The 25783-nt window shown below is 40.6% G+C and overlaps 1 protein-coding gene across 6 annotated transcripts in view; it reads right to left on the bottom strand.

The window, feature by feature from the left end:
* The window catches only part of GAB1 (GRB2 associated binding protein 1), a 95466-nt gene that overhangs the window by 49648 nt on the left and 20035 nt on the right, over positions 1-25783 (bottom strand). Inside the window, exon 1 of one of the 6 annotated variants that reach the window (XM_068680835.1) lies at positions 918-1058. The exons of the other annotated variants lie outside the window; for them this stretch is intronic. The gene's annotated coding sequence lies outside the window, so the exon portion shown is untranslated. Of the gene's footprint in view, positions 1-917; positions 1059-25783 lie in introns of those variants that run through there. 6 annotated transcript variants of the gene reach the window in all.

Genomic DNA, 25783 nt, shown 5'->3' with positions numbered 1-25783 from the left:
ACTTTTTAAGGTTCAAATAAATCACTAGCAGTTACAAAAGGGTTAAGATGAAAAATCAGCTACATTGCATACCTAACTATATACCAGCATACTTGAAAATTAAAAAGCTTCAGTATAACAACTCTGAGTAGTTTACAAAAAGCTACTCACTCTCATCAACTCCTGTAAAAAATGGTTTTTGTTTCCTAGCTTCTAACAGTCCCATCACACAATTTATTATTAGATCAACAGTTTTGTAGAATTTAACCACCACGACCAACTAATTTATCTCTTCTCTGCCCACCCCTGAGCAGCCTTGTGAATCCAGATTTGTTCCGAAACCAAATCCTCGGAATGGCTTGGCCACAATTGCTTACCACAAGAGCCGAGGCGCCCTGCCGGAGGAACCTGAGCGCCGGCACGCCAAGCCCCAGCCAGGCAGCATCTGCTCCCAACAGCTCGCTGCAAGCCCGTGTGTTGACAAAACTGAAGGACTCGCACTACTGTTTTAACAGCCAAGAAATAACATATGGTTCTTGAATAATGATACAAATATTAAGATAAGCTAAGTGTTTTAGAGGACTGCATTAACACACCTACGTATGCCCACATATGCCTGTAATGCACTGAAGCAATACATCACAGAACTCCTACTTGCACTTTGTGGCATTAAACTTCCTTTTTTTTTTTTTTTAACTGAGTTTGCAATACAAGTGAACAAACGGGTGGAGGTTTTGATCAGTGCTTCAGAAAGTTTTATCAAGTCCACTTCTAAAACAAAACAAAAGCTAAACCATTAAAAAATAAAAAAAACATATTTCAAGCAGAAAGATACCGTTCTGTAAGGAAGCCCCTGTTTACTTAAGCCAAATCATTTTCCATACACATGAATTAAAAAGCAGAAAAATAAACAACAGGAGCAGTTTTTTCTAGTTTACCTCTTTAAGTCTTCAGAAAACTTAGGCAACGTCCTGACCATTTCTGTAGTTGTGTCTACCCCAAAATAAGCAAGGCTTTCTTTTTCCTGTCGGCTTTCCATCTCGCTATACACCACCCTATCCTCATAACCTTTGACCAACAGGAAGTAGACACAATGGCCTGAAAATAACAGCAATTGTAAGATTTCGAATGATTTAATACATGAGGGGTGGGTTTAAGACTTGAAAAACCTTCCCTTGCTTTGGTTTTCGAAACGTTGCTTAAAAAGCATGCTAGCTTCATAGGCTCACGATGTTTGTTCCAGATGCGAGGCTGAACTAAGTTAAAACTGTGCAACATTATTCAGTGTACAGAGGTACAAATTCTTGCATATATTGAGGTTCTGCATTGAAGTCAGTCATTATACTGTTTCATAAAACCAACTCAATTTTACGATAGTGTAAGCAGTAAAAGGTAATAGAAGTTTCTTGCAGCATTGTATCTTGTTTTCCAAATCATTATTACATCCTCGTGTGAAATGTAACCAGTAGTCCATTTAAACACTGCAGTTAAAAGAATTAAAAGAGTCCTATGATCAAAAGTCACTGAACAGTCTGCTAATGAGAAGGACTTTGCTAGCTTGATGTAGTCAAAGAGAACTTCATGTTACAGAGGGAAAGGTCTTTATCCTCCCCTCATGTAAAAGCCCATGCAATGACACCACAGACATTTTCATTACCAATATAAAAGTCATGTGCTTTACATTTTACTAACGTCTTGGCATGAACGCTCCGGAGTTATAGATTCCGAAGTCCAGACAGGCAATTAAAGCATTTCTTTTCATTAGTTCTAATGATTTTGTCTTGCATTCCAAGTCCCGGTTGATTGCTGTCTTGCAAACCCACAATCACGTCCTGTCTTTGTCATCCCTCCCCAAAGGCTTCAGGTTCCTCCTTTGCGGTTACACCGCAACACAACCAGGTCACCAAGATAAGAGCAGAACGAGCCGACTGCGAAAGGGACTCACCCCTCTCGAAGAGAGCCCTACTGAATCTCCTGAAGAGGGGAACAAGGGAAAAATAATCAGTGCCATTTTTATATGGCCTCCTTGTTGGGAGCTTAGGACTACCAGATCAAAGGTTCTTCCTCAGTCACTGAAGCTGATAACATCCCTCTGCCTTGGAAGTGCTAAGAAATTTCAGGCTAGGGGTAGTACTGGGGAATAATTACAAGCATGCCAAAACACAAGGTCCTAATAATATCCCAACACAATTCCGAGCATGCTTGCTACCCTGCGGACACACTCGATCATGCATTCACTGAACCTCTACCGTACATCAGGCACTGACTGCATGGTTTTAGAAGCATTTCAGTCACAGAAAAGCACTCGAAATACTCTTTCGCTAGCAGGGGAAGCTCGGGCACTGCCTTTCTACAGCATAAGACTGGATCTAGCCCATCAGCGCAGTATTTCATTAAGGCCTGCAAGCACTCACACTAACCACAGAGGAGCTCCTGATGATATATTCCAGCACAATACCCACAACCGCTTCCAAATGCGAGATGGCTGGACTGCACATGAGCAAGCTTTTCAGCTCAGCAGCAGAAGCCACACCACGTAATCATAGCTCAAAGCACAAATGCTTCAACAAGGAAAGTAAATGTGAGGTTCTCTGCGAGTTCATAGTTTAGGAGTCCCTTGAAACCACTCTGCCTGTTAATAGGATCCTCCTTTCCCTTCCCCCATGTTAAGACAGACCCTGATGCCATCACACCAAGGAATAACAGAGAAAGGATATCCTGCCTAGATTTTCCACTATACAGATCAAATCATCAATCCAGAGAGGTCTCTGCTTACACATGGGATAAAAAGAAGATGCTTCCAACTGATAAACCCTGAGAGGAAGCAAGGTTGGCTCCATGACTATTTTTAAGTAGTTAGCATTCACACAATGGCCTAAAATTAATGGCCAACCTCCAGGGCCCACAGATACTTCACTTCAAAAAATATTAAGGAGGTAAGCGTACTTGCGAGAACAGAAGTGAACTACAAGATACAAGAAAATACTTCTTCCCAGACTCACCTTGAATCAAGCCTGCATGCTTAGTTTAAATAAGTGGAAAGATAGGAAGCGTTATGTTGTTTTCTCTAGAAATGCAGCATTTCCTTTGGAAACTGCTGTGAGAAATCCGACTGCACAGCTCTGGTCATTTTGACCAGTACTCTTTCGCTGTAAGCATCATATGACAGAAAGTAAGTAAATGCAGAATAATATCTTTATGTAGCTGCATCATGAAAGAAGGAGCTTGTTTCTCAGCCCGAATTTCAGAGGCCAGCCACCACAGCTGTGCTGCAGCAGGGCTCTCTGCTACATGGGCCGAGCTCCCAGCTGAACAGCTCCCGACGTGGCACCACCCAACAAAGGGCATTGAGTTTACCAAACAGGCAGCAGCTCACAGCTCGATCAGTTAAAACCGTCCGACATCTAAAACTTCATCCAAATATGACACAAAAACATGGCACTTTGTGCATCTGGTTAGTACACGAATGCAAACATCTCCAGTATCATCTAAGGATATAAATGCAAATGACATTGTTTTCAATATTAAATGCACAGAAAATGCAATCCTTATGCCAAGTATTTCCTAGGATAAACAACAAGATAAGGCAAAATGCACTTTAGTATCAACTTTCTCATCTAAACAATGCCCCAAACCCAGACACGCTTAATATCATCATTCATCTTTCCCTTTAAGTTCTAAGAAGGATTTGGTGGTTTTTGTTGTTGTTGCATATATTAAAAAGAAGATGTCTAGCCTTCTGGGTATTTTTTGTTGTTCGTTTTAAGCACAGCATCCTTCTGATGAATAACTGCTAAGGGAATAAGAATTGCACAGAATTTCTGATCTCACCACAAACTTCATTCCCCTCCTCCTCTGTGCACTAGATAAAGCGAACAATTAGCCTGCTGTTTGCTCAGTACAGTGAGACTGTTCATGTCTTCATTTGTATCAGATCACATCACAAAGCGCAGAAAAACATTAAAAATAGATAAAATGAAATAACTAATCATTAAACCACCAACACTGCTATGAGAAATTAAATGTCAGGGTTTTATTTTTTGTATTTCTTCTTAAATTTTGAGTAGATTCAAGTGTTACAGCCCCTTTACTTCAGCTGGTTTGCAAAGCACTTCAAATTTTTAAGCTTTGCTCTTTGACGTGAAAAGCAAGCACTGCATTATCCAACTGCTTTTTACACCTTTTTGTGAGAGTTTCACTTACTATAATAATTGTTTAATTTTTAACTTAGAGGCAGCAAAGGAACTCTAAAACTGGAAGCCCTGTTACTTACTGAGTCGGCTCTCTATACATCTAAAGGATATCTGCTTTGTTTACACTCTGGGAGCTCTTACTACTGCCAGCACAGGAACAATGTAACTGTGGAAAGGGGAAAACATGTTTTTCTAAATTTTTTTTTTGTCTTCTAACAGAATTATAAGGTACACATGCAGCAGGCTGAAAATATTTTTAATTGCTGGTAGATGGAAAAAACAAACTACCTCAGCAGGTACTTTTGTTCAAACTCCTAACTTAACCCTTTTCATTCTGGAACTGAGAGTACTAGCGATTGCCAGAAACCTATGAAACTCTTTTCTTCCCCCCAGTATCTGTATTATGACAACTTAGAAAAGGTTTATTCTTTTTTTTTTTTTTTCCCAACATGACCATTACTTAATCCTTCAGATGGGAAGTGTTCTGGAGCAGCAGAGCAGTGTGAGTTCAGAAAGAAGATTTAAGATCTTGTATGAATCTTCCAGCTCTTCAGAATATATCACATCATTTGTAACTGAAGTCATTCATTTAAATTCAGCTTTTTAAAAAATAATTTTATCTTTATATATAAGATATACCACCATAACACCATATCAAACCTGAAGCAAGTGAAGGAAGCTTCTCATTTTCCCCTCACTTACAGGGGCACCCAAAGGCTCTTCCCCCCAGGAACCACCAGTGCCACGTATGTTAGGGTGTGTGACAAGACACATTTAAGCATGTGATTAATGCTGGTTATGCTTATTTATTGCTCACAAAGCAACTCACTGATTTAAGGCTAAACAGACTTAAGGCATGTACTGAAGTCTCCAAGTGAACGGCTCCCATACTTGTACAATCATCCACCCTCCCTCCCAGACCTAAAGACCAGCAAAAGTGCTGAAAAAAATGTAAGCAGCTCCTCTAAGCAATACTCAGCTGCCCTTCACATTTGGTCAGGTTAGTTCTGCCTCTGTCACAAGCATCTTTCTTCTAGGGAGCTGCAGAGCTGAAGCTGCTTATTCACTACGTGAATCGTGACAGAAGAACTGGAAGACCAACAACAACAACGCCAAGCCATAATTTTAGAAGCTGCTGATGCAGAATGATTGTATCTTCACTGTCACCGACTGCAAAGATCAGACACCTACAAACGTCATATTATTGTACTGCTGCAGTCAGTCCCCTATTAAACAGGTGCCACTTCACCCAAGCTAGTGCATCATTAGAGAGCACTCATTTTTCTTGGTAAGTAGGGAGGGCAAAGACTGAATAACATGGAAACAAATATACTCACTTTTAAAAACATGCTCACTTGCTAAGGTGGCAGGAATACCTGTTTCTTACTCTCAACTTCAAAATTTGTCATAAAAAGTGAGACTTGAGCAGATGAGGCGTCTGCTCAGATTTTGCTAGATTAAAACTGAATTATTACAGAGCAAAGATCAGAAGACTGAGGATGAGATGATGAAGTACAAATGTTTAAAACCTCAGTATCACTTCATTTTGGTTCAAAACAAGTGCGCTGCTTTTCTTTTTTTCCCATTCACTTCTAAAATGTGAGGCCCCATGGCACATTAAGAGTCTAAGCACTGCCAGGACTCCTAACAGCAGTTGCTAATAAACACTGTCCAAATTGCTTAAATCCAGAGGAAAATTATTTTGGCAAAGTTGCTGAATCAAAGCAACAGTAAAAAGCATTTATCCCGAATTCTTGGCACCTTAAGTAAAATACGCCAATCAATCAGTGAGTTGCTTTGTGAGCAATAAATAAGCATAACCAGCATTAATCACATGCTTTCCACCCCCTCACAACTCGGCTCAAATGCTGTAATAAAAATAACTTAGGCAAACTATTTAATAGTCTATTATACTACAAACACCCTCTCCAAAGTGTTGGGGATAGCTGATTTCCCGCAGTAATATGTGCTTGAACTGGCCATACAAATTAAACACCTTCTGCCCGAGCAAGCTGATGACAGCATGTGATAGTGCTCGAAGGAAAAGCTACGGCTGAGCTTCTCTGAGCCTTTACGAGAGGTATCACATCGCACTCCCAGAACTGACACGTTGCCCGCAGAACAGCAACTAAGTTCCAGTGATTTTTATCAGGTAGCACAAATGAGCTGACACAGTAGAGAAGCATACACAAAGGACTGCTTTCTCATTGATTCACAACATTTAGACTGTTATTTCCAGCCCAGGTTAAACAAATTGGTGTTATGATACTATTGTTAGGCTAGATGTATAAACATGCTCATGCACTTCTGGAAGCAGGCCAGCTAGCTCAACAAACATACTACAAAAGAAACAGTTCAGAGGTAGAACATTAGCTTCTTCTTGGGCTCACACACCATGTTGTTATGGAGAGGGAGCAGCGGGTGGGAAGGAAGAAAACAGAACACAACAGCAGAGCAAAATATTTTGTGATCACTATTTTAAGAAGATTAGAAAGTTTTCTGGGAAAAAAAAAACTCAATAGCTGGTTCATATGCAGCAAAATAACTTCTGAGTATTTCATATGGAGATACACACATTAAGCGATTTCTAATCAGCATGCTTTACTCAAAGCAAAAGAAACACTGGAAGTCTAGATTTCTTACAATTAAAGTTAAATTAGCACTCAAAACACAAATTACCATCAGCAAAATTTTACTTGATACAGAAAAACCTATTCGTTTCTTTATGAGCTAAGAGTAAGAACAAAAATAATTTCTGCATAGTCCAGATCTCCCAGTTAGTCCCTGCAGATAAGGGCTCAGTCTTAATCCTACTCTTCTGGGATTGCTCTGGCACCTGGCCCTAATTCCCCTTTCTGTGAGAAATGACATTAAAACAAAGATATCAAAGAGACATTTAAAAAGATACTTCCACACACACACTTCAAAGCGTAAGTGTTTTAAGACAGGCTGTTTGCAGTTGTTTATCAAGGCAGTGTATAGGTAGAGTTGAAAGCAAGTATGTAGGAACCAACAGCCTCTGGATTTCCCAAATATTACAGCCAGCCTATGTAAAGAAAATAAGTTGCAACATTTAAGTAAGAATGGCAAAGTAACAAGCACAATTCATGGATTAATCTCCCTGTCTTCAACTCTGCCTCAGTGAACCTGGAATCACTGGACTGTTCAACCAACCTAATTCCTGCTGATTTGTTTCTTCAGGCATCTCCAGTGGACACAACATGCACACAGAAGAATGGAAAACACCAGGTCTCCCATTGAAAAGTATCTTGTGACAGTTCTCATTTATGATTTGCTCTCTTCTGTTCAAGGCAGACATTCTGGAAAGAATAAGCTGGTTTGCACTCATACCAACAAAGGACATTTCTATTTTTGTAATCAAAATAGTTGCCTCATTTCACTGGAAATACTCTATAATTTTAAATTCTATTCAGAGCAACAGATCCTTTGCAGACAACATGCAGCTGTGTATGGAGCTTGCTTTGCCCATTAACTAACCAGTAGGTACAAACAAGTTCAACTGAGTCCCTTCCAGCATCTCGGGCAACACCAGGGCTTGACCAAGGTCTCTGAATGAGAGATCTTGAGATTCCTCAACGCAGCCAGTACATTCAAGAGAGCAAGTTCGAGATGAAAGGCAAAATGTTTCCATACCTATATACAGCAGAGATTGAAACTGTCAAGCAATTCATTTTAGTCTGTCAACTTGGCTTTGCACGTTAATTGTGGGCCTGCCTATTACTTGCTTATCACTGATATCCAGCATGACCTTGAGTCTTAAAATCAATACGAGATGATTTGATACTATCAACTTATGCCATTATTACTAAACAAGGAAAATTAAAACCGAAATCTTGCTGTGTGTACTTACTGTACTGATCATATTTCACAGCATATCATTGTCTATAAACCCTTAGTAACTTGCACAGATTTGTATTTTTATATTCTGTCAAATGCACATGAAAGAACATTCTTGTCACAGTGTGCATATTTCCCACTTTTTGACATGCTGGAACAGGTCCTCACGGGGTTCTGGTGAGGTGTTTTTTGACACTGTATCTTCAATAGCTCTTAGACAAAGATCACTTCCTCACAGGATTGCTGAATAAATAGACCACATTTGAAAATGGAGCTCAGAAGAGATAACATCACAGGGGTTCCCTTGCCAAAACAGAATTTGTGCTTGTTTTTGTCTCACTAGATGTGCATGCATGCATATTAGTGTCACAGTATTTTCCTTAAGCAACAGGATGGACCAACTGCTCATGATACGCAATGCCAGTTGGAAATGTTGTTGCTCCCCCACCTCCCCAAGCAGATTACTGGGCTAATCTTTAACATAGAATAATTCAGCCATACAGCTAGAGCAGTTATTGCCAGTAATCTGTCTTCCTAAATGCCTGCATCATGAATACTGTAACAATGGAGTCCCAGCATTGGAAGCTTTTGTTTTTCCCTTTTAGTTTGGCTAGCAAAAACAAAGCTTAAGGATGTGACCAAATACACTACTTCTCACTTTATATTCCATGTCCTTTGATGAGCTCCTTAATGCATAGCATATGACCCAGCCAAATGGGATTTCTGTATAGCACCTGTTGTAGCACGTGCACGCGCTACCTGCCGTACTGTTTGTAAACAAGACAAGGAGTGCCATTTACACCCGACCTCTTCCTGGGCCAAGGCAAAGTCGACCTTCAGGGAAAACTAAACAACAACAAAAAAAAACAGTTACTTGTTAAAAGACATAACTGCTGCTGCCAGCAACATAACCCTTAATACTCCCCCTTGGTATAGGGGCATGGGAAGCTACATAAAACAGAAACACAATTTTAGCACTAATGCTACAGAATTTCACAAAGAACAGCAAAGCATGATAAAAAGTCAACTAACGAGACAGATGCTGACTCTGAAAGAAAATAATTCCATCACCCCAAACCTTACTTTAAGACACAGCCAGATGGAAAATCCTGCATCGGCTTTTATCCGGGCTGCGGCGACTCATCCAGGAGAAAAACCCAGGAAGGTCTCCATCTCCGCATCACTTGAGGAGAGCACTACACTCACTTAGCATCAGTTCCCAACTGCAATACAACTGAAAGCTCTGCAATCTTGCAGACTCAATGAAGGTTTTAATCATCTAATGAGATTACCTCATCTGCGTGTGGTTTCACAAAGCAGTCTCAATGGTAGCCCATTACGCCAGTGCCCTGACATGCAGTATCAATCATGCTAATCAGCTTACTCTGATATCACCCCTACAACTAGATGACTGCCATGCACAGAAACCAGAGCTGTGAAGTATCTACCTCATTGCAGCAACACTCACAGGATTAAAAAACTGTGATCCAGGTTTTACCCGAGCTATCAGAAAACACTGATAGCTCAAACCATAACATTAATGCCATTTATATTCAACAGGTTAGGAGCTATGGTCCTGTTTGAAATTTTATGTATATTCTATACTCAATCATAGCCAAATACAACAGCTCCTATATAGAGAACACAAGGCATATATATAGCAGTTAATATGTTCACAGCTTAAAATTTCCTGATGTGAAATTTATTGAGCTTGATAGAACAGTATCAGTAGCTATATTTCCCCCAAATGCAAGCTTCAACTCATCAAATGGAGACCACACAGCCCCATGCACTGGCTGTTCTACTACTACCAGTATGAAAATGGTACAGTAATTAACGCCATTCACTTACCAAATCAAGACACAGCCAACCTCTAAGTAACGTAACATCTGAACAAATAAAACTTGTTCTATTTCACAGATGAGGCTAATGAGAAGATTCAATTATTAAAACTAAGCTTAGCCTGTATTTTGTTCTTCAGTTGCATGGGAAAAAATAGCCCCGAGTTCTAATGTCTTTCTAGGCAACACGGTGATCCAGTTATTGCTCATGCAGTTAAAAAAAAAAAAAAGCTAGCCATACTACATAGCTTGCAAGACAAACAAAACAAGCCCCTTTAGTATCTGCATTTCATACAGGAGAGATTAAGCACCTTGTCCAAAGAAGCACAAGATTCATGGGCAGAAATCTAAGACATTTTAAATTGCACTGTGCTACCTTATCACACTGGCATCACATCTTTCCTTTTCCCCAAATTCTTGAAAACATCAGCATTACCAGAATTTATACACATCTTTATTCAATGCAAGAAAAAACACAGAAGCATAAGCACAGATATTAAAACACAGTTCACAATATGATTTCCTTCCCTGAAGACAACAGACACATCTAGACCTGACTGGGGACTCTAATGCATTGCCCCCTAAACCACAAAGCACCTTCCCTGAAGTACCCTTTTGCTATTAGCTACTTTCAGTAAGGGCAAGGGAACGAAGTGAAATAAAGGAGATCAGGCAGTACAGGAGGCTATGATCTTGTAGTAGTTAGGCTGGAAATGCACAGAACCCCTAAGACTCAACAACTGTAAAAAGCAAGAATCAACAGCAACAAAAGAAACTGCTGAAGATGAAGTATGAAGCAGCCTTAAGCCTTTACATCCCTGTTGCTATCAGCCCACTTTGTTACACCAAGTAAAATCCCTCAATTCTACTGAAAGCTTCTCAATCCACTGCCATGATACTCATTTAAAACACAAACACGAAAGTCAGCACAATGACTGGATGAGGAGATCAAAAGACCACTCATTCACATGCGCCAGCTGAAACAAGGATTTGTCTCAGGACTCTCCCCCTATTGAAAACTTTTTTTTTTTTTTTTAAATGGAGGGTATAGTATTAAAAGGTAACCTAGTTGCATTTGACATTCCTTGTAAAACACCTCATTGTTAAAAGCATCTAGGTTTTCTCTTCTGGTTTCATATAACCATATTCGTAGAATCATAAAATGTCTCGGGCTGCAAGGGACCTTACAGACCATCTAATTCTAATCCCCCTGCCACAGGCAGAAACACCTCCTACTAGACCAGGTTGCCAAAGTCTCTTCCAACCTGGCATTGAACACCTCCAGAAAGCAAGTCACTGCTGTCTTCAAGAAGGGTAAGGAGATGGATCTAGTGAACTACAGATGGGTCAACCTTACCTTGATGAAGCAAATAACCCTGGAAACCACTTCCAAACAAATAAGGCCAAGACAGTAATTGAGAGTAGACAGCATGGATTTGTGAAAGGAAAAAACACGCATCACTAGCTTGATGAAAGAAATGGCTTGGTGGATGAACAACCAGTCAATTTCCTTTATCTTGACTTCAGGAAGGCTTTCAGCACTGTATCCCATGGCATCCTCAGAGAGGAACACAGTGAGACACGGGATAGATAAATGGACAGCGAGATAGACTGCAGAGGCTGTAATTCCAGGCTTGCAGCATGAAGACCAACTGGTGGTGTACCCCACGTGTCAATACTGGGGCCAATACAGTTCAGTACCTTCACTAATGATGGGGCAGAACGCACCCCCAGCAGGTTCAAAGACAATACAAAACCAAGAGGAGAAACTGATAGACCAGATGGCCATGCTGCCACTCAGAGGGACCTCAACAGGCTGGCAAAATGGGCCATGGAGAATCTCACCAAGTTCAGCTAAAGGAAATACAAAGTCCCACACCTGGGAGGAGTAAGCCAGGCATCAGTGTAGGATGGGGGCCAGCCAGCCCAAAAGCAGCTTTCCAGGGAAGGCTCTTCAGCCTAGGGAGGAAAGTGATATTATCAAGGTGTAATAAATACCTGGTGGTTGGAAGCAAAGACAGCGAAGTCCAACAAGAGGCCACAGGCACAAACTGAGGTACAAGTAATTCCTTGTAAAAGTGTGAAAAAAACTTCATTGTGAGGCTGACTGAACACTGAGTCAGGTTGCATAAAGGGCTCTGTCCTTGCAGATGCTCAACAAAACAGACATGGCCATGAACAACTTGCTCTAGCTGACCCTGCTCTGAGCAGGGGGGTTGGACTACATCTCCAAAGGTCCCTTCCAATCTCTGTAATTCTGTTAATATATAATCAAGCAGCTGTCAAGCATTGTGTTTTGTTGACTGTTTAGAAGTTTATTTTTTCCCCCACAAGTGCACAGCCAAAGGACAGTTTGCATAAGCAAAGACCTTAGAATCCTCTGTGATTTGAAACATCATCTATTGAGCAAGAGCATTCTGAAAACAAAATAATTTACTCTTTAGGAAGCAATTTTCAGTAATCTGTGAACTCCTAATGAGAAATACAGCTGAAATAGCAAGGTAGGAAGACAAGCTGCTACACAGCCTGATCTCTCCCTGTGTAGCGGTGAAACTCTGTAAAAAGACATCTAGCTCCAAATCACAATCACTTATTCCACCATCCCATCAAAATAACTGCCATGACGATAAGGAGACAATATCGGAGCAAGGGGAAATTCATTTGACTTCTATCAGCTTCAAAGGAGTAAGAAAAATACACTCTTTACTCCACTTCTCCACTTGAAAAAGCAAATATCGACCTTAAAAACAGCATTGTTATTCTGCCACGAGCCATTTTGACAGCTTTTCTTCTCTTTTCTGCTTTTGTTTTGTTTTCCTGAGCACAGCACTGAAGTCTACCCAGAAAGAGCAACGTACACTTTGTAAGAATCGAACTACTATAAGACAATTTTATACACTTCAACATGAAGTTCAAGACATTAATCACAACACTCGTAACTGGAACACTGGCAACGCACAAGTGTATTTTTTATTTTTTTGTTTAATAGGTCTAAATATTTAATTGTCCCACTCAGCAACTTAGTATTTCTTCCAAATCTGAACAATGTTCATCAAGTCTGCTAGCAGCCTTCTGTAACCAAGATGTTCCTTCCCATCTCATATATCAACTTCATATTGAAAAATACTGTATTTTAACGTATTTTAAGTATTTTAAGAGTTTCTCGATGTAGCTGTTAAAAGAGCTGAACCACGGGGGAGGACATCTTCCTTAAACATGATCCAATAAGTGTCTTATTTTCACTCCTTTTCTCACACATGCTCAACTTGCAAGAGATGTCCAGATGAGATGAGATGAATCCAGATGAATCGTAAGCACAACCAGCTTAAATGTGATTAAGATACTATAATAATACCATAGGCAACCTAGAACTTGGATATTCATTGGCTGGTCTACCTGTAATAAGGCAACTGAGGTTATTATGTTAATTTCCATAGAGATCTGAAATGCTAATTAAATGAAAAGTAAGAAAAGTGCAAGTTGCACCCTCAGCATTGAAGAAACACCAGAGAGAGATCAAATTCTTATTACATTTGTTTCCCCATGCATCCCAAGTTTGCTCAATGCTTCTGGCTGATGTTCTATAAAACTGTCATTTAGATAAACAGAATTCAAAGCCCAGGTAGAAAAGTCACACGAAGCTTAGGGAAGCAGAGCCACGTAACGATGGGAGACTTTGTTTCTAATAACAGAGAACAAACTTCAACGGGTTTCTGCGATTCAGTTATCAGCAGTACCATTATTTTCCCACAATATTTGTTATTCACAGTCAAAAGGCACACGCTTCCAAGCGAGTACTTGCTGACTAAACCGAGTCTGAGCGTCACACGGATGCTCAAGCACTTGTTCTTGTAGGTAATACAGTGGTGAATCACCAAGAGTGCTCAGAGGATAAAAGACAAGAAAAATACATTGCCCTGGAAAAAAAAAAGAAAAAATAGGAAAAAGTTTACTGAACTGAAGTTCAGGGGTGGGTTTTTCCCCCAGACACCTATTTAAGTCACCACTTTCTAAAGACAGCAAGATTTAGACTGCCATTTAGCAATCCCTCCTGATTGTTTACATTTTGTAAGATACTTTTAGAAATTAGAACAAGATTGTATCATTCACCAGAGGCGCCATTACTCACTTTTCTGTTCATTTTTACTGAGCGTGTGGAATTAGAGGAAGAAATCAGTAAGTAAGAACTAATGCACGCGACTTACTCGGAAATAGACTGAGACGAAACTACCAGCCACCTTTTTCATAGACAAAAAGTAACATTCATCCAATTTGTAAGTTCATTTTTATTGAACCCCTAGTTTGCAAAGTATTTTTCCTAGTGTGAGGTATTCTATAAGCACATTGAAACTCCATAAGCACAGAAGTGACCAATGAATGAGAAAGAGCAAAAGACAGGAAGAAACTGATTTGCAGCACGTGATCACAGGAAATAGAAATGTGCAGACTGAACTGCAGTTTCAGAAAGAATTTTGCAATTACTGCCATATATCAAGAAATTATCATCTCAAGCTTACTCTGTACGACTATATTAATGCCTAATGCCTGACAAGTTATTTTGGGTCATAAAAACATGACCTTTCTGACACATTTCTTGTTGGTCAAAACCTACAGATTGCTCCACACTTCTAACCAACACATTGCAATAGACACAAATGTTGAAAGAAGGTTTTAAGAAAGATCTTCCCACCTGACAGTAATTTCTTTCTGACTCCATTATGATGAGGCAGAGTGTGAAGCTGTGCTGGAATTTACACCCACAGAAAACTTTAAAGATGAGAAAATGCTTCTGGAGATGGACATTTGACCACACTGCATATGGGATTGGGGTTGTTTGGGTGTTTTTGTATTTTTGCATATTTAAAAGAGTCTGTCCTGGGAAAGTGCAGGTGCTCCTTAGGCCAACGTGCTTTCAAACCTCACCTACAGGATTTACAATGGATATAGCTCAGAACCACAAACCTCAACATATGTGCTGTATGGCACCGCCGAGACCACGTCTGTAAAAAGGCATATCTCAGCCTGCCCTGGCTGTTCCTGTCTTAATATACGGAAAAAAAACCAAGGGAGTAGTGCTAGACAAGATAGACAGTCCATATAGAGGCTGATAAACGCACTGTATCCAAACAGCTCAGGACAAGGTAAGCCCGATGGCTTCCACTGATACTGCTCCCGACGGCCTTTCAGACAGGAGAGCGGTGAACAGTTTTTATCAGAGGACAGACCATCTGAAGGGTAACCAGCTCCAGGGCGTTGTCTTACTAACAGTCAAAATAAAAAGCTGGCCTAGACAAGTCTGCAGAGGCAGCAGAGCTCGAGCAGAATGAACCCTGAGCCCAAGATGTTGCTAATAAGCGACCGGCGCTATCTTCCAATCTCTGTAGCGGGGATTTAGATCTGAAAATAAAGCATAATATCTTTTTTGGACTCTACCTCCTGCCCCTAATTTCTGTTCTACATTATCACACAGTGATATGATATGCACACATCAGAAATTACATGATTGTATAATTATACGTGACTGATATTTGGTAAAATGATTTCTGGACTGTTTCAGGACTACCAAGTAGTCACTGTATTAGGCCATTCCTGAAGCTATGTGAGATCTTACAGTAAAAAATTGCAGTCAAAAAGCAAAACCAAGCAGTTTCAATTTAACTGGATTAAAAGCACACAGGAAGTATTTCACAAAGTACAGTGGGTTTTGTGGAAGAGAGGGAAGTACTGGGTAGCTTCTCCAGGTGCAAAATATTATGGAAAAACCTGGTCTGGAAGAAGGAGCATACTCAATCAGCCCCAAGAAAGACCCAACGCATCAGCAAGCAGCAAGACACGATGCACCTCTGTGCCAAGCCCTGCCTGCACAGGACCAGCTTGGTGCCCCCTCCAGCTCTGGTGGGAGAGACACAACGCACTCCACACACTGCACCGTGTCCTGAACACACAGGAAAACAACGCTTGCTCATCCTTCAGTCATCTCCTACAAGTTGTGCATGTGTACACATGAGCTTGCAGATGTATTTTGGAAGAAGTAGAACAACAATTGATTTCCTGAAAATGTAATGTCCTGTTTATTTGTCTGGCCTCCCTCTCCCGCAAGGTGATGTAGAGAATTATCACAATTCCAGATGTTTACAAGGGGAAGGACAAACCATAATAATTTTGCACAGGACGAGAAAGCTGACTGCATAAGCACATTATTCTGCACACACAAATTCAAGATTTCACTAGTTTTTCTACAGGGGCTCTCTGTTCCATCCAAGTCCTGGAATTTCAAGCTGTGGGACATTAACAAGCATACATTTGAGTTTCTAGCCACTTCAAGTGTGCATGAGGCAATGAACTTATACAAAGTATTTTTAGACTTCCTGCAATCAACTGTCCTCAGTTGCTCAATATGACGCACAGTTGTCTGAATTATTCAGTTGTGCTAACACATGCTCTAATTTAAAAGTTGCATTTCTGTGTTTTCGATAAAATAGCTACTGTAAAATTTGCTCATGCAAGGAGTTGAATCACAAGTGATTAAGGGTCATCCACACTAAACTACATTGTGTAAATGCTTATTAAATTATACTTATAAAAAGTAATTTGTTTTATCTACATGACATAATGATGTAAACTGAACAAAACACTGGTAACGCTTGGGGTGTGTGCAGTAAGAGGTGCCTAAATTCTGTGCAGTAAGTTCTGCCATTACAGAGTCACACAAGCCTAAGGTTAGTCTTACTTGCAGACAAGCAGCATGTCTTGTAAAGGAAAATAAACCAAAAATGTTGCCTCAGCTTTACAGGTCCTGGAAGACAGAACCACTGCAGTCTTTCTAAGAACTCTGCTACTCTCTGACAGGCTTCAGAGCACATTCAGCAGTTGAATGGTTTCTAAGAGGAGTCAGGGAACGGGATGACAGCTTGGATCACCTAGGCATCTTGCATGCTGAAGAAAGGATCAAGTTATAGATATACCACTGCATGTATGTAGAGGCAGACAAACATATTCCAATACAGGGTGTTGTTGTAAGAAACAGTGATGGACAGGGTGATTGCTGGAACAACTTAATTATTCAACAGAATTGAGTAACAAATCACTACTTGAAGCTGCTCCAGACTATACGCTATTACAATAAATACTGTCATTAACCGTGATTATGCATTATCTATAATGAAGAAGCTTCAACTGAAGGAGCTTGTAAATTAGTTGTGGCCTACATCTTGAAGTCAAAGGAATCTTAGAAGTCTTCTGCTACCAATTTGCAAAAACAAGGGAATAAGTTAAGTTCAAGAAGATGCTGATGACATTTCTTCCATAAAGAAAGTAAAAGATGTCATCAAGATGTGATGCTCTCATTTTCAACTGTTAGATGTGTTTCTTTTGGATTATAACTGCTCTTGGTGTGCTTTGGTACTGTGACTATCATTTATGAAAGAAAATAATATACTTCTAGCAACTGCCTCAGTTCCATGATCCCTTCATTAAGACCAATATTATCTGCATGCTATGCCACGGGCAAAAATTGATCACACAGTCCCACCTATCCAGAAAAAAAAAGTCAGAATAAGTTTTATGGACTAAGGTTGATAACTTCAACTGTATGGTCACTGATTTGAAGCCCAGCTGAGGCTCCAATGCAAAAAAGTACTTCAAGCAGTTCAAATGGAAAAATAGAGCTAGGTACAAAGTTACGGATTCTCTTCTGAGCAAGAACAGAACACATTCCCTGTTACGATACTCAATTAACCAACTCCTTTTAAAGTGTCATTTTTTGCCTCGTCAGTTTTTTAAATCCCTCTCCCCTCCTTCCTGTACAGGACAGCAAGCAGTTCCCTAAGTGGATTATCCAAAAAGAAGCTTTACTAACTTGGACAAGTTTCTTACATTTAATACAGGTAGTTTTTGTGGAGCATTGCATATGCAAAAACTTGCTACCAACTGTTTTATACACTGCTTTTTCTTGTTTGTCACATGCAAGAAATTTTCTTGACATATCCTCTGAATGCAAGACTATTCTTGCTATCACCTGCAGGTCCACAAGTAGCATGGAAATTTCAAAGAGGTGTTGTCCACACCTGCAAATTCTAATTTTCTGGTCATAAGCAACTACTTATACCATGAACTTGGTCCATTTTCAGACACCCAACAGCCCAGCAATAGCAGCAGTAACTCCAAGAACAAGCTACGCACTGAGCTTCTCAGAAATCTCCAAAATTGCCAGGCAAAAATCTCAGCTGCCATATTGGTTTTAGATTTTGCTTATGTTGAGTATCAACAGTGATGACAGAAGGTCATATGGAGTCCAAACAAACAACTCCAGCATTTGGATAGATATTTCCTCACTATCCCGGTATTAGCTGATTGCCTCACTTCAATCGCCAGGAAACACGCATCTATCTTATTTACCAGGGGTACATTAGGGGAGACAGAATCCATCTCGCCACTCTAATGCTATTTAAGTGGAATAAAACCAAGTTTGTAGACCAAACAATTTAAAGGAGTCAATACGAGGAGAAAGCACTGATCCGTGAAGAGAACACACCAGTTCCTGTCACACCCCATTTTTACTTTGTCCTTAGATCATTAGAAAATGAGAAGCAATGGATCAATCGGAATTATGTAAATGTGTTCTTAACAGGAAATTATTATCTGAGAACTAAAAATAATCACCTAAAAACTATGGGTAAGAACAGAGTATAAACAATTTTTTGTTCATGACAAATCCATGTTGAGGTGAAGATTTAAGGTCAGGATTTATGCCCAGAACACATACGCTACCTGTAATGAAGCTTAAGGGATACTTTTGGCACTCCTAGTAGTGCTGTATTAACAAAATATATAAACACAAGGAGAAACATGCACACAGAAAATGTTTAACACCACACTCAATTTCATGCTATCTGATCTGACAGACAGCAGATGAAGAAATGCCTTGCTATCTCCCCAGTTCCCTCTCTGCTTTGCCACTTAATACTCTCTTTCCCTTTTATTAAGTATACAGAAAGTCTGAATAACTCACATCAAAATAAGTGACTGGAAACTCTTTCACCTCTCTGCAGATGTTCTCATTTAAACTTGGTATCAGGTCCTTACACCTGAATGAGAAAGCCTCGTTCGATTTCACACCAGCCTTGATGGAATTCTGCTGCTCAGAACATAACTTCAAATTCTCCTACGCTTCTGACCGCATAGTTAAATGCAGCCAAAGGAAAATAGTTTTTTTTTTTCATACCTTACAGGAAGGGAGACCATTGCAGGTGAAGACTACAGATATAAAATACAGGAATTCACACAAACCACACAGTATCTCAGGCCCCAGCCTGATGATCACATACCAAAATGGTCTGCAATTACTAAAAAAAATCAGCCAGCCTTCTGCATGGGTGTTACTGCTATGTAATTTGTTCATTTGAAGGTGTAGTCAGAAGTTCCTACTTTAAAGCAAAATCAGTATGAGCACTCCTAAAAGCAGACACAGTGCAATAGCTCGCTTATTTTCAAAATGGGAATACCGGTACCTAGAATTTGACAGCAGCCAAGGTTAGTTTTACTTTTATTCTCTAAGAGATCTTTCACCGCCAGGTATCTTTGGAGAACACATTAACTCCCAATGGTTTCTTTAACACAGGTGCAGCACGAGGGAAACAAAAAACCTGTTCTTCCCAGAAGAGGCAATGCACATCTCCAAAACACACTTTATTTTCTCTTTGCCTATCACAGAGTTTTTTCTTAAAAGCATAGAGTGAATCACTTATCAGATACTTCTATCTAATGCACTAGCAATAAACAAAAAGTTTTGCAACACCCTTAGTAAACTAGTAGTCAGAAATTTAAACAAACACTCAGATTGCTGCACTATCACAGAGATTTAAAAGATGCCTTAGCACCCAGGACTGTCTTTCAACTATTAATTTGTTTGTGGCTTTTTTTTTTTTTTTTTTTTTTTTTTTTTCCAATAGTTAAGAGAACTTTGATTATTAGCAAAACCCTGACAGGATTTTTTTTCCCCTTCATGTTTTGAGGAGGTACAACTCATTGTTTTGTTTTTTTGTTTGTTTTTCCTCCCCCCCCCCCCCCAACTTTCTGTGGTATGTTTTCAAACATCTTCCCTTTTGTTATTATTACACACTTGAGGAGAACTCATACAAGATTATGAAAAATAGCTCTTTCAAAATTGACCAACGCTCTTTCAAGGAAAAGCATATTGAACATAATAAATCCAGTTAGGGTTTCCTCCTTACCACATTTAAAGTCTGAACATCCAAATAAAAACCTGAGATGACAAGCAGAAAGAAATAACAAGTAATAAGTATGTGAACTGGATTATCAAATTATGACACAGAATTCCTGTCAAGGTGATCTCAGTTTTCACATGGTTTTTCACTATTACTTAACTAACTTCTGTAATTTAGACAAAATGCTTGGCTGTAACATTTGTAAAGAAATGGAAGGTAAATACAGAAGCTTTCAAGATGAACCTTGCTGGTATTTCTATCCTACCAGTAATTATCATGTGCGAAAGAACATATGATTTAAAGAAAACCAGCTTGCATGATACACTCATGACTGCACACCTGCACTTATTACACAGATAGTCTACTGACCTTAAACACCAGGTCTGTTGAACTTGACTTTCATCAATGAAACACGGTTCCTTAATGACTTAATGGAGACAGACCATTAGCTTACAAAACAGCGTCGGTTTGTCTAACCAGAAAGAAAGTAAAATTACCCCAGTGGGATAGAAAGTGAGGCTAGTCAGGAGAAGAAAGGAGACAGCAAGTGCAGGAGCAGGACCTGGCTATGCTGAATCAGGCAGGACAAAAGGACCCAACTCATCTGCCCTGTCGCTGCGCCCCTCTCCCTCCGACTCACCTCACCTCCACGGCTGGTTGGGGTGGTCTCCACAAGCACAGCGCAGTGTCTTCAGCTGCTCTGTTTTAACAGAATCAACACACAGGGGAGAGCAGGAGAACATGGAGCAGGCCACAGGGTGAGCTCGGGCCTGTCACTGCTGCTAGCAGAGAGCTGGAAGCCCCCAGCCTCACACAGCATCAACCCTGGAGTGTTACCAGCACTGCTGTGCCACCTGAGGCAGGCCTCGATGTGGCTCAGAACAAAACCAAGAGCCATGTACATGCCTCCTACCCACCAGGTGGTTCTCACTGTCCACAGCCCACAGCCCAGTGACAAAGCACATCAAGGTGCAGCAGCCACAGCAATGAGCACCCCCCCACGAATGCGCCGTGAGCAGGACCTGTGCCTCCATGGTGTAAGGTAAGATGAAAGGGATGGATTTTTTACATGGCCTTGACAGCTTCAAAGTGTGATAAAAACGCACCGAATTCCTGCAATAAATTATCTTGCACATTCTCAACTATTTCCTGAAACACGAGCTGCTCAGTCAAAAACTTAAAGGTCAAATTTGCATCGATAGCCTCGCCAAGAAATTTTCTGAAGAAAAAAAGAGGGGTGGAGGAAAGAACAGAGGAGCGCAGATGTGACAATAAGAAATCACTATCTTCTGTGTTACACAAAATAAAAAGCTGCCTGCAGTGCACAATCAGCCTGAAGAGGTGAGCTATCAGTCTTGTTTTCACCAATATTCTCCCATCTTGAACCCTTTCTAATAATTTAGTCAATGTTACTTGGAAAGCCTTCTTTATTCAAAAAGAGGAAAGGGGGATCACTCACTGCCTCGCTTTTAATCCTTCCTCATACTGCCATGCAGAGATCTTGTTTCCCTTAAGGACACTTCACAGGTACCTCACTGCATCAGGAAAAACTCTTACAGTACACACAAAATGGCCACCCACCATTTTCCACTAATGCAAGCTGCAGCCGAGCATCACTACCCCAAAGTTCAAAGCAAAGCACACTGCTGTTAAGAGAACGATCACTGAAGAGCAGTGTGCTTAAGTAAGCAAACACATGAAAAAGTCAAGTGTAAATTCTTATCTATGTACTTTCCAGACATCCAATGAGCCCACATGGATTTTTTTATGCTTCCTTTCAATGAAGAAAAAAGGAGGCACCTGTACCTCCTAGGACCATCACATACCAATAAGAAAATTGAAAAAAAAAAATGTAATTAGTTACAAAGTACAGGGGTATGAGTAATCAGGAATGCATAACATTAAGAGGTCCCACATTCAACCAGCTGATCCTTCAGTGAGATCATATTCACCTTAAAGCTGATACACCACCACAATCAGACAAAAGAAAAAGCACAACCACATGCTTGCATTATTTTCACACCTCATACACTCAATAAAGCTCTTTAAGAACAAAACACTTGAAAAAGTAAGCTGTCTCTTAATGCACCCTGGCACTACGATTTGCAAAACGAACAGGACTGCATTTAAAGCTGTTACAGACTCGGTGCTAGATTTTCAGTGATCAAACTACAATGAGGTGTGCACAACTGATGCCCAAGGAGGAAGACTTCCCAGTAGCACAGCTCCAAGCTGCTAATTCACTTCCCCTCAGCTCCTCCACCCGAGGAAAAACTGCCCTTCCCTCCCCACTGCAGTAGGGGAAGACAAAGAATCCAGCATCTCTTCCACAACTCACTTCAGCTTTACACATTAACATCACCATTTACTCCTGGGACACAGATTTGGCCTCAAGAAAAAAAAAATTACCATCAGGTGCTGTGATCCACCAGAACACATTACAGAAATTCCCCAAGAGAACCTATTCAGCCCAGCTGACAGTAACCGTAGGTCTGAATGACATATTAAAAAGCAATCAAGCTGATTACATTATGCATCAAAACATGGTTAAGTGGTACAGTTTTGCTGCAATGTTAAAAGAACATCTGATCTTCCTCAGAAGAAACAAGGCTGAATTGTCAAAATACAGGCAAGTAAAAAAAGAACATGAAAGAATAAACGGGAATTTTTGCAGTAGTTACTGGTGTGGGAAGCCCTGTAACACAAGTGAAAGCTTTCCAGAAGCGAAAGGTGAAATGTAGTGACCTTGCCTTAGGCGAGTGGAAGAGATTGTACCATTACAGAATTCGCCTATTCCTCTTTGTTTGTTTTCTTAGGTGCAAGTTATTCCCGCCACTCCCTTCTCACCAGGTGTAGGTTCACTTGTAAAGCTCCCAGTAAACCACCTCTGCACCCCAGTGCAGCCCGTTCTGCTGTTACAGGACAGCTACTCTCCAAGTCTCTGTATTCCCAGAGCCTTCTCCCCCAAAAAAAGAAGAAAAGCTGCTACCTAAATGAGACACATTCATCAAGTCAGCAGAGAAGGCACCCAGCAGAGATAAGCAGCAGCACAGAAAGGAGTCAGTCTGTAAAGATGCAGCAATTCTTGTTGTACAAAACCATTTTTCTTCAAGTGTCACTCAGTAAGACAGCAAAGAGCTCCACCATGGATGAGCTACATTGCTGCTGCAGACAGAAATTCACAAACACACACGCACCCATAGCAACCACAAACCCCAGGTGGTGGCAGACTTATGGAAGGACCACTTTGTTCCAGAAAAGGGAAGAGAAACTTCAGGAGAAAGTACACTCCATCTGCCTTTCCAAATGCAAAGGCTACACTAGACTCAAACGACAGTTTTTTGAGCCCTCAAAGTTCAACCAAACAGAGATGCATCTGAAGATGCCTGCCAGCCACCACTAAGACATCAACAGCTCCTCAGCAACTGTGACAAAACCTACAAAATGCTGCAGAAGACTTGATATAGTTCTTGCATATCTAATTTGACAAGACAGCGTAGTGATTTCAAACACGAGTTCTCCTGTCACTTTTAATTGACTACTTTCCACTTCAACTTCTCCTCCAGGTTTCGGATGTTTGACTAAAGGAAATATTAGTTTAAGTAAAAACAGATACAGAGATAGATGTCAAGTTCGTACAGACTTCTGTGTCCCTTCGCAATAGTACTTTTAATTTCATATTGCTTTTTCTCTGAAGGCCTAGAGGAACTTGCACAATAATGCCCAGAGAAGCTGTGGATGCCCCATCTCTGGGGTGTTCAAGGCCAGGCTGGATGGGGCTTTGGCCAACCTGATCTAGTGAGAGGCGTTTTATATCACAAACCAACTCATGAAATTCCTTGCAAAACCCCACCCTTACCTCCATGCCAAAAAGTTCACAAATTTGAAATTCTAGCCCCATCCCGGATTAACAATTCGCTGCTCTGTCACCAAGTCATATTTCGCAACCAGCCTTTAATGTAGTTGTAGCAGGAATGTCTATAAAATCTTAAGCTGCCAAGACCTGCTCCGATGCTACCACTCCACCGGCTCCCACTCTCATTCATGACTCCAGCGCAGCCTGAAGGCAGAGATACAGGAAAGGGCAACTCTGCCAGAACATCAGGTATTTTCCTACTACTGCATCAGAGCTGTCTATTGATTTATATCGAAAGATTCACAACATGTCAGTGAGTCTGAAGAGGAATCAATACAGCTGTCGCATTTCATTCTCCCCTCATGAATTACGGAAAAGGACCCATTGCTTTCAGCTGTTAATCAGAACCCATGACCTGCGTACTCCTGCAAGACACTGCTGATTGCGTAACTTCTGGTGTATACATGCTGTCAATAAACAAATGAAGAGAACTTCCAAAGCACAGCACTGAGTTATAAAAAACTTCTCTGCTCTGTGAATATGCAAGTGTCCGTATGGTCTTAAAAACTGCAAATTTTATTCCTATAGATTATTGTGGGAATGATTGTCAGTAGCAAAGCTGACTTCACAATGTGAGAAGTGAAAGCTGCAAACAACCTAAAATCTAAAGAGCAACAAAGAGCATTTGTTTTTCAGGATTTCCAATTACTTTTTCTTACATGAGAACATGAAATTCAAAGAAGAAAAATTCTAAACAGCAAAGCTATCTGGAAGCCAAGCTCTTAGGAAACAACATGACAAAGGAAGTGTATTTATAGGTCGGCAAAGGGGAAAAAAGTCACTGAAGCAGCTGCATAGTTCTTGCACAGCGGACAAAAAAAAAAAAAAACAATGAAAAAGGAGGAAAAGGTAGGCAAGGGAATCAAGTTTAAAACAAACACTCCAGAACTTAACTTATTCCTTTCTCAAGTTATCTGGAAAGTATTTTTTCCTTTTAAAAAAGTACTCTTTTTTTTTTTCCTACCTGATCCAGTTTTCATAAGTGCCTTTTCCAGTTTTCATAATTAAACCCATTAAATAAATAATTATACGGCTATGACGCATGTTGCTATGGCAAGGATTGCGATAGCAAAGATTCAAGCTTTTATGACTTCACTGCAAGGTCACGTAAAAGACTGTGAACAAGAAAAATGGGTGGCGAAAAAGGTTATTTCCATTAACATCAACGGCAAGGAAAGACACTAAGATGAAGTATGTGTCGTACACTTGAGAGCAGTCTGAAGCGCAAATGTTTCATTTTTCACTCCAGTCTTTGCAACAAGTCACAGAAGGAAGAGAATATGACTAGCTCATCCTTCTGGTTTTGTCTGAAAGCTATGTTAGCACAACAGGGTGAAGAGCCCCAGGGCCACATACATTTATTTGCCCGCTAACCCTGTCAAACACTCTTTTGCCTTTCAAAGTATCCATAAAATACTACAAGACTGTGATCTTTAAAGGGTGCACATTCCTCGCCGGCTACCTTTCAAGTGGTGTTCCAGGCAGATAAACACCAAAGCCTCCCTTCCCATAGGAACACAGGCATCTTCCACGCCCGCAGTTCCCAAGCAGCAAAGCACAAGCCTGCTGCAGGTGAGACCCAGCCAGGCGTGCAAGCAAATCATGCCAGCACCAAGCAGGGACACCAGGGTGGGCCCGGACAGCTGGCCACACACTGCTACACACAGTGACAGTGGGACAAATGCTCAGGTGATGATATCCAGGGTAAGATGTGGCCCCACAGAGCCCTTGGCCAGGGGAAGGGAGCAGCCAGCAGTCCCACACTGGATA

This window comes from Anas acuta, chromosome 4 (genome assembly GCF_963932015.1).
Source record: "Anas acuta chromosome 4, bAnaAcu1.1, whole genome shotgun sequence".
Classification (NCBI taxonomy): Eukaryota; Metazoa; Chordata; class Aves; order Anseriformes; family Anatidae; genus Anas; species Anas acuta.
This window is presented reverse-complemented; position numbering and strand designations above follow the sequence as displayed.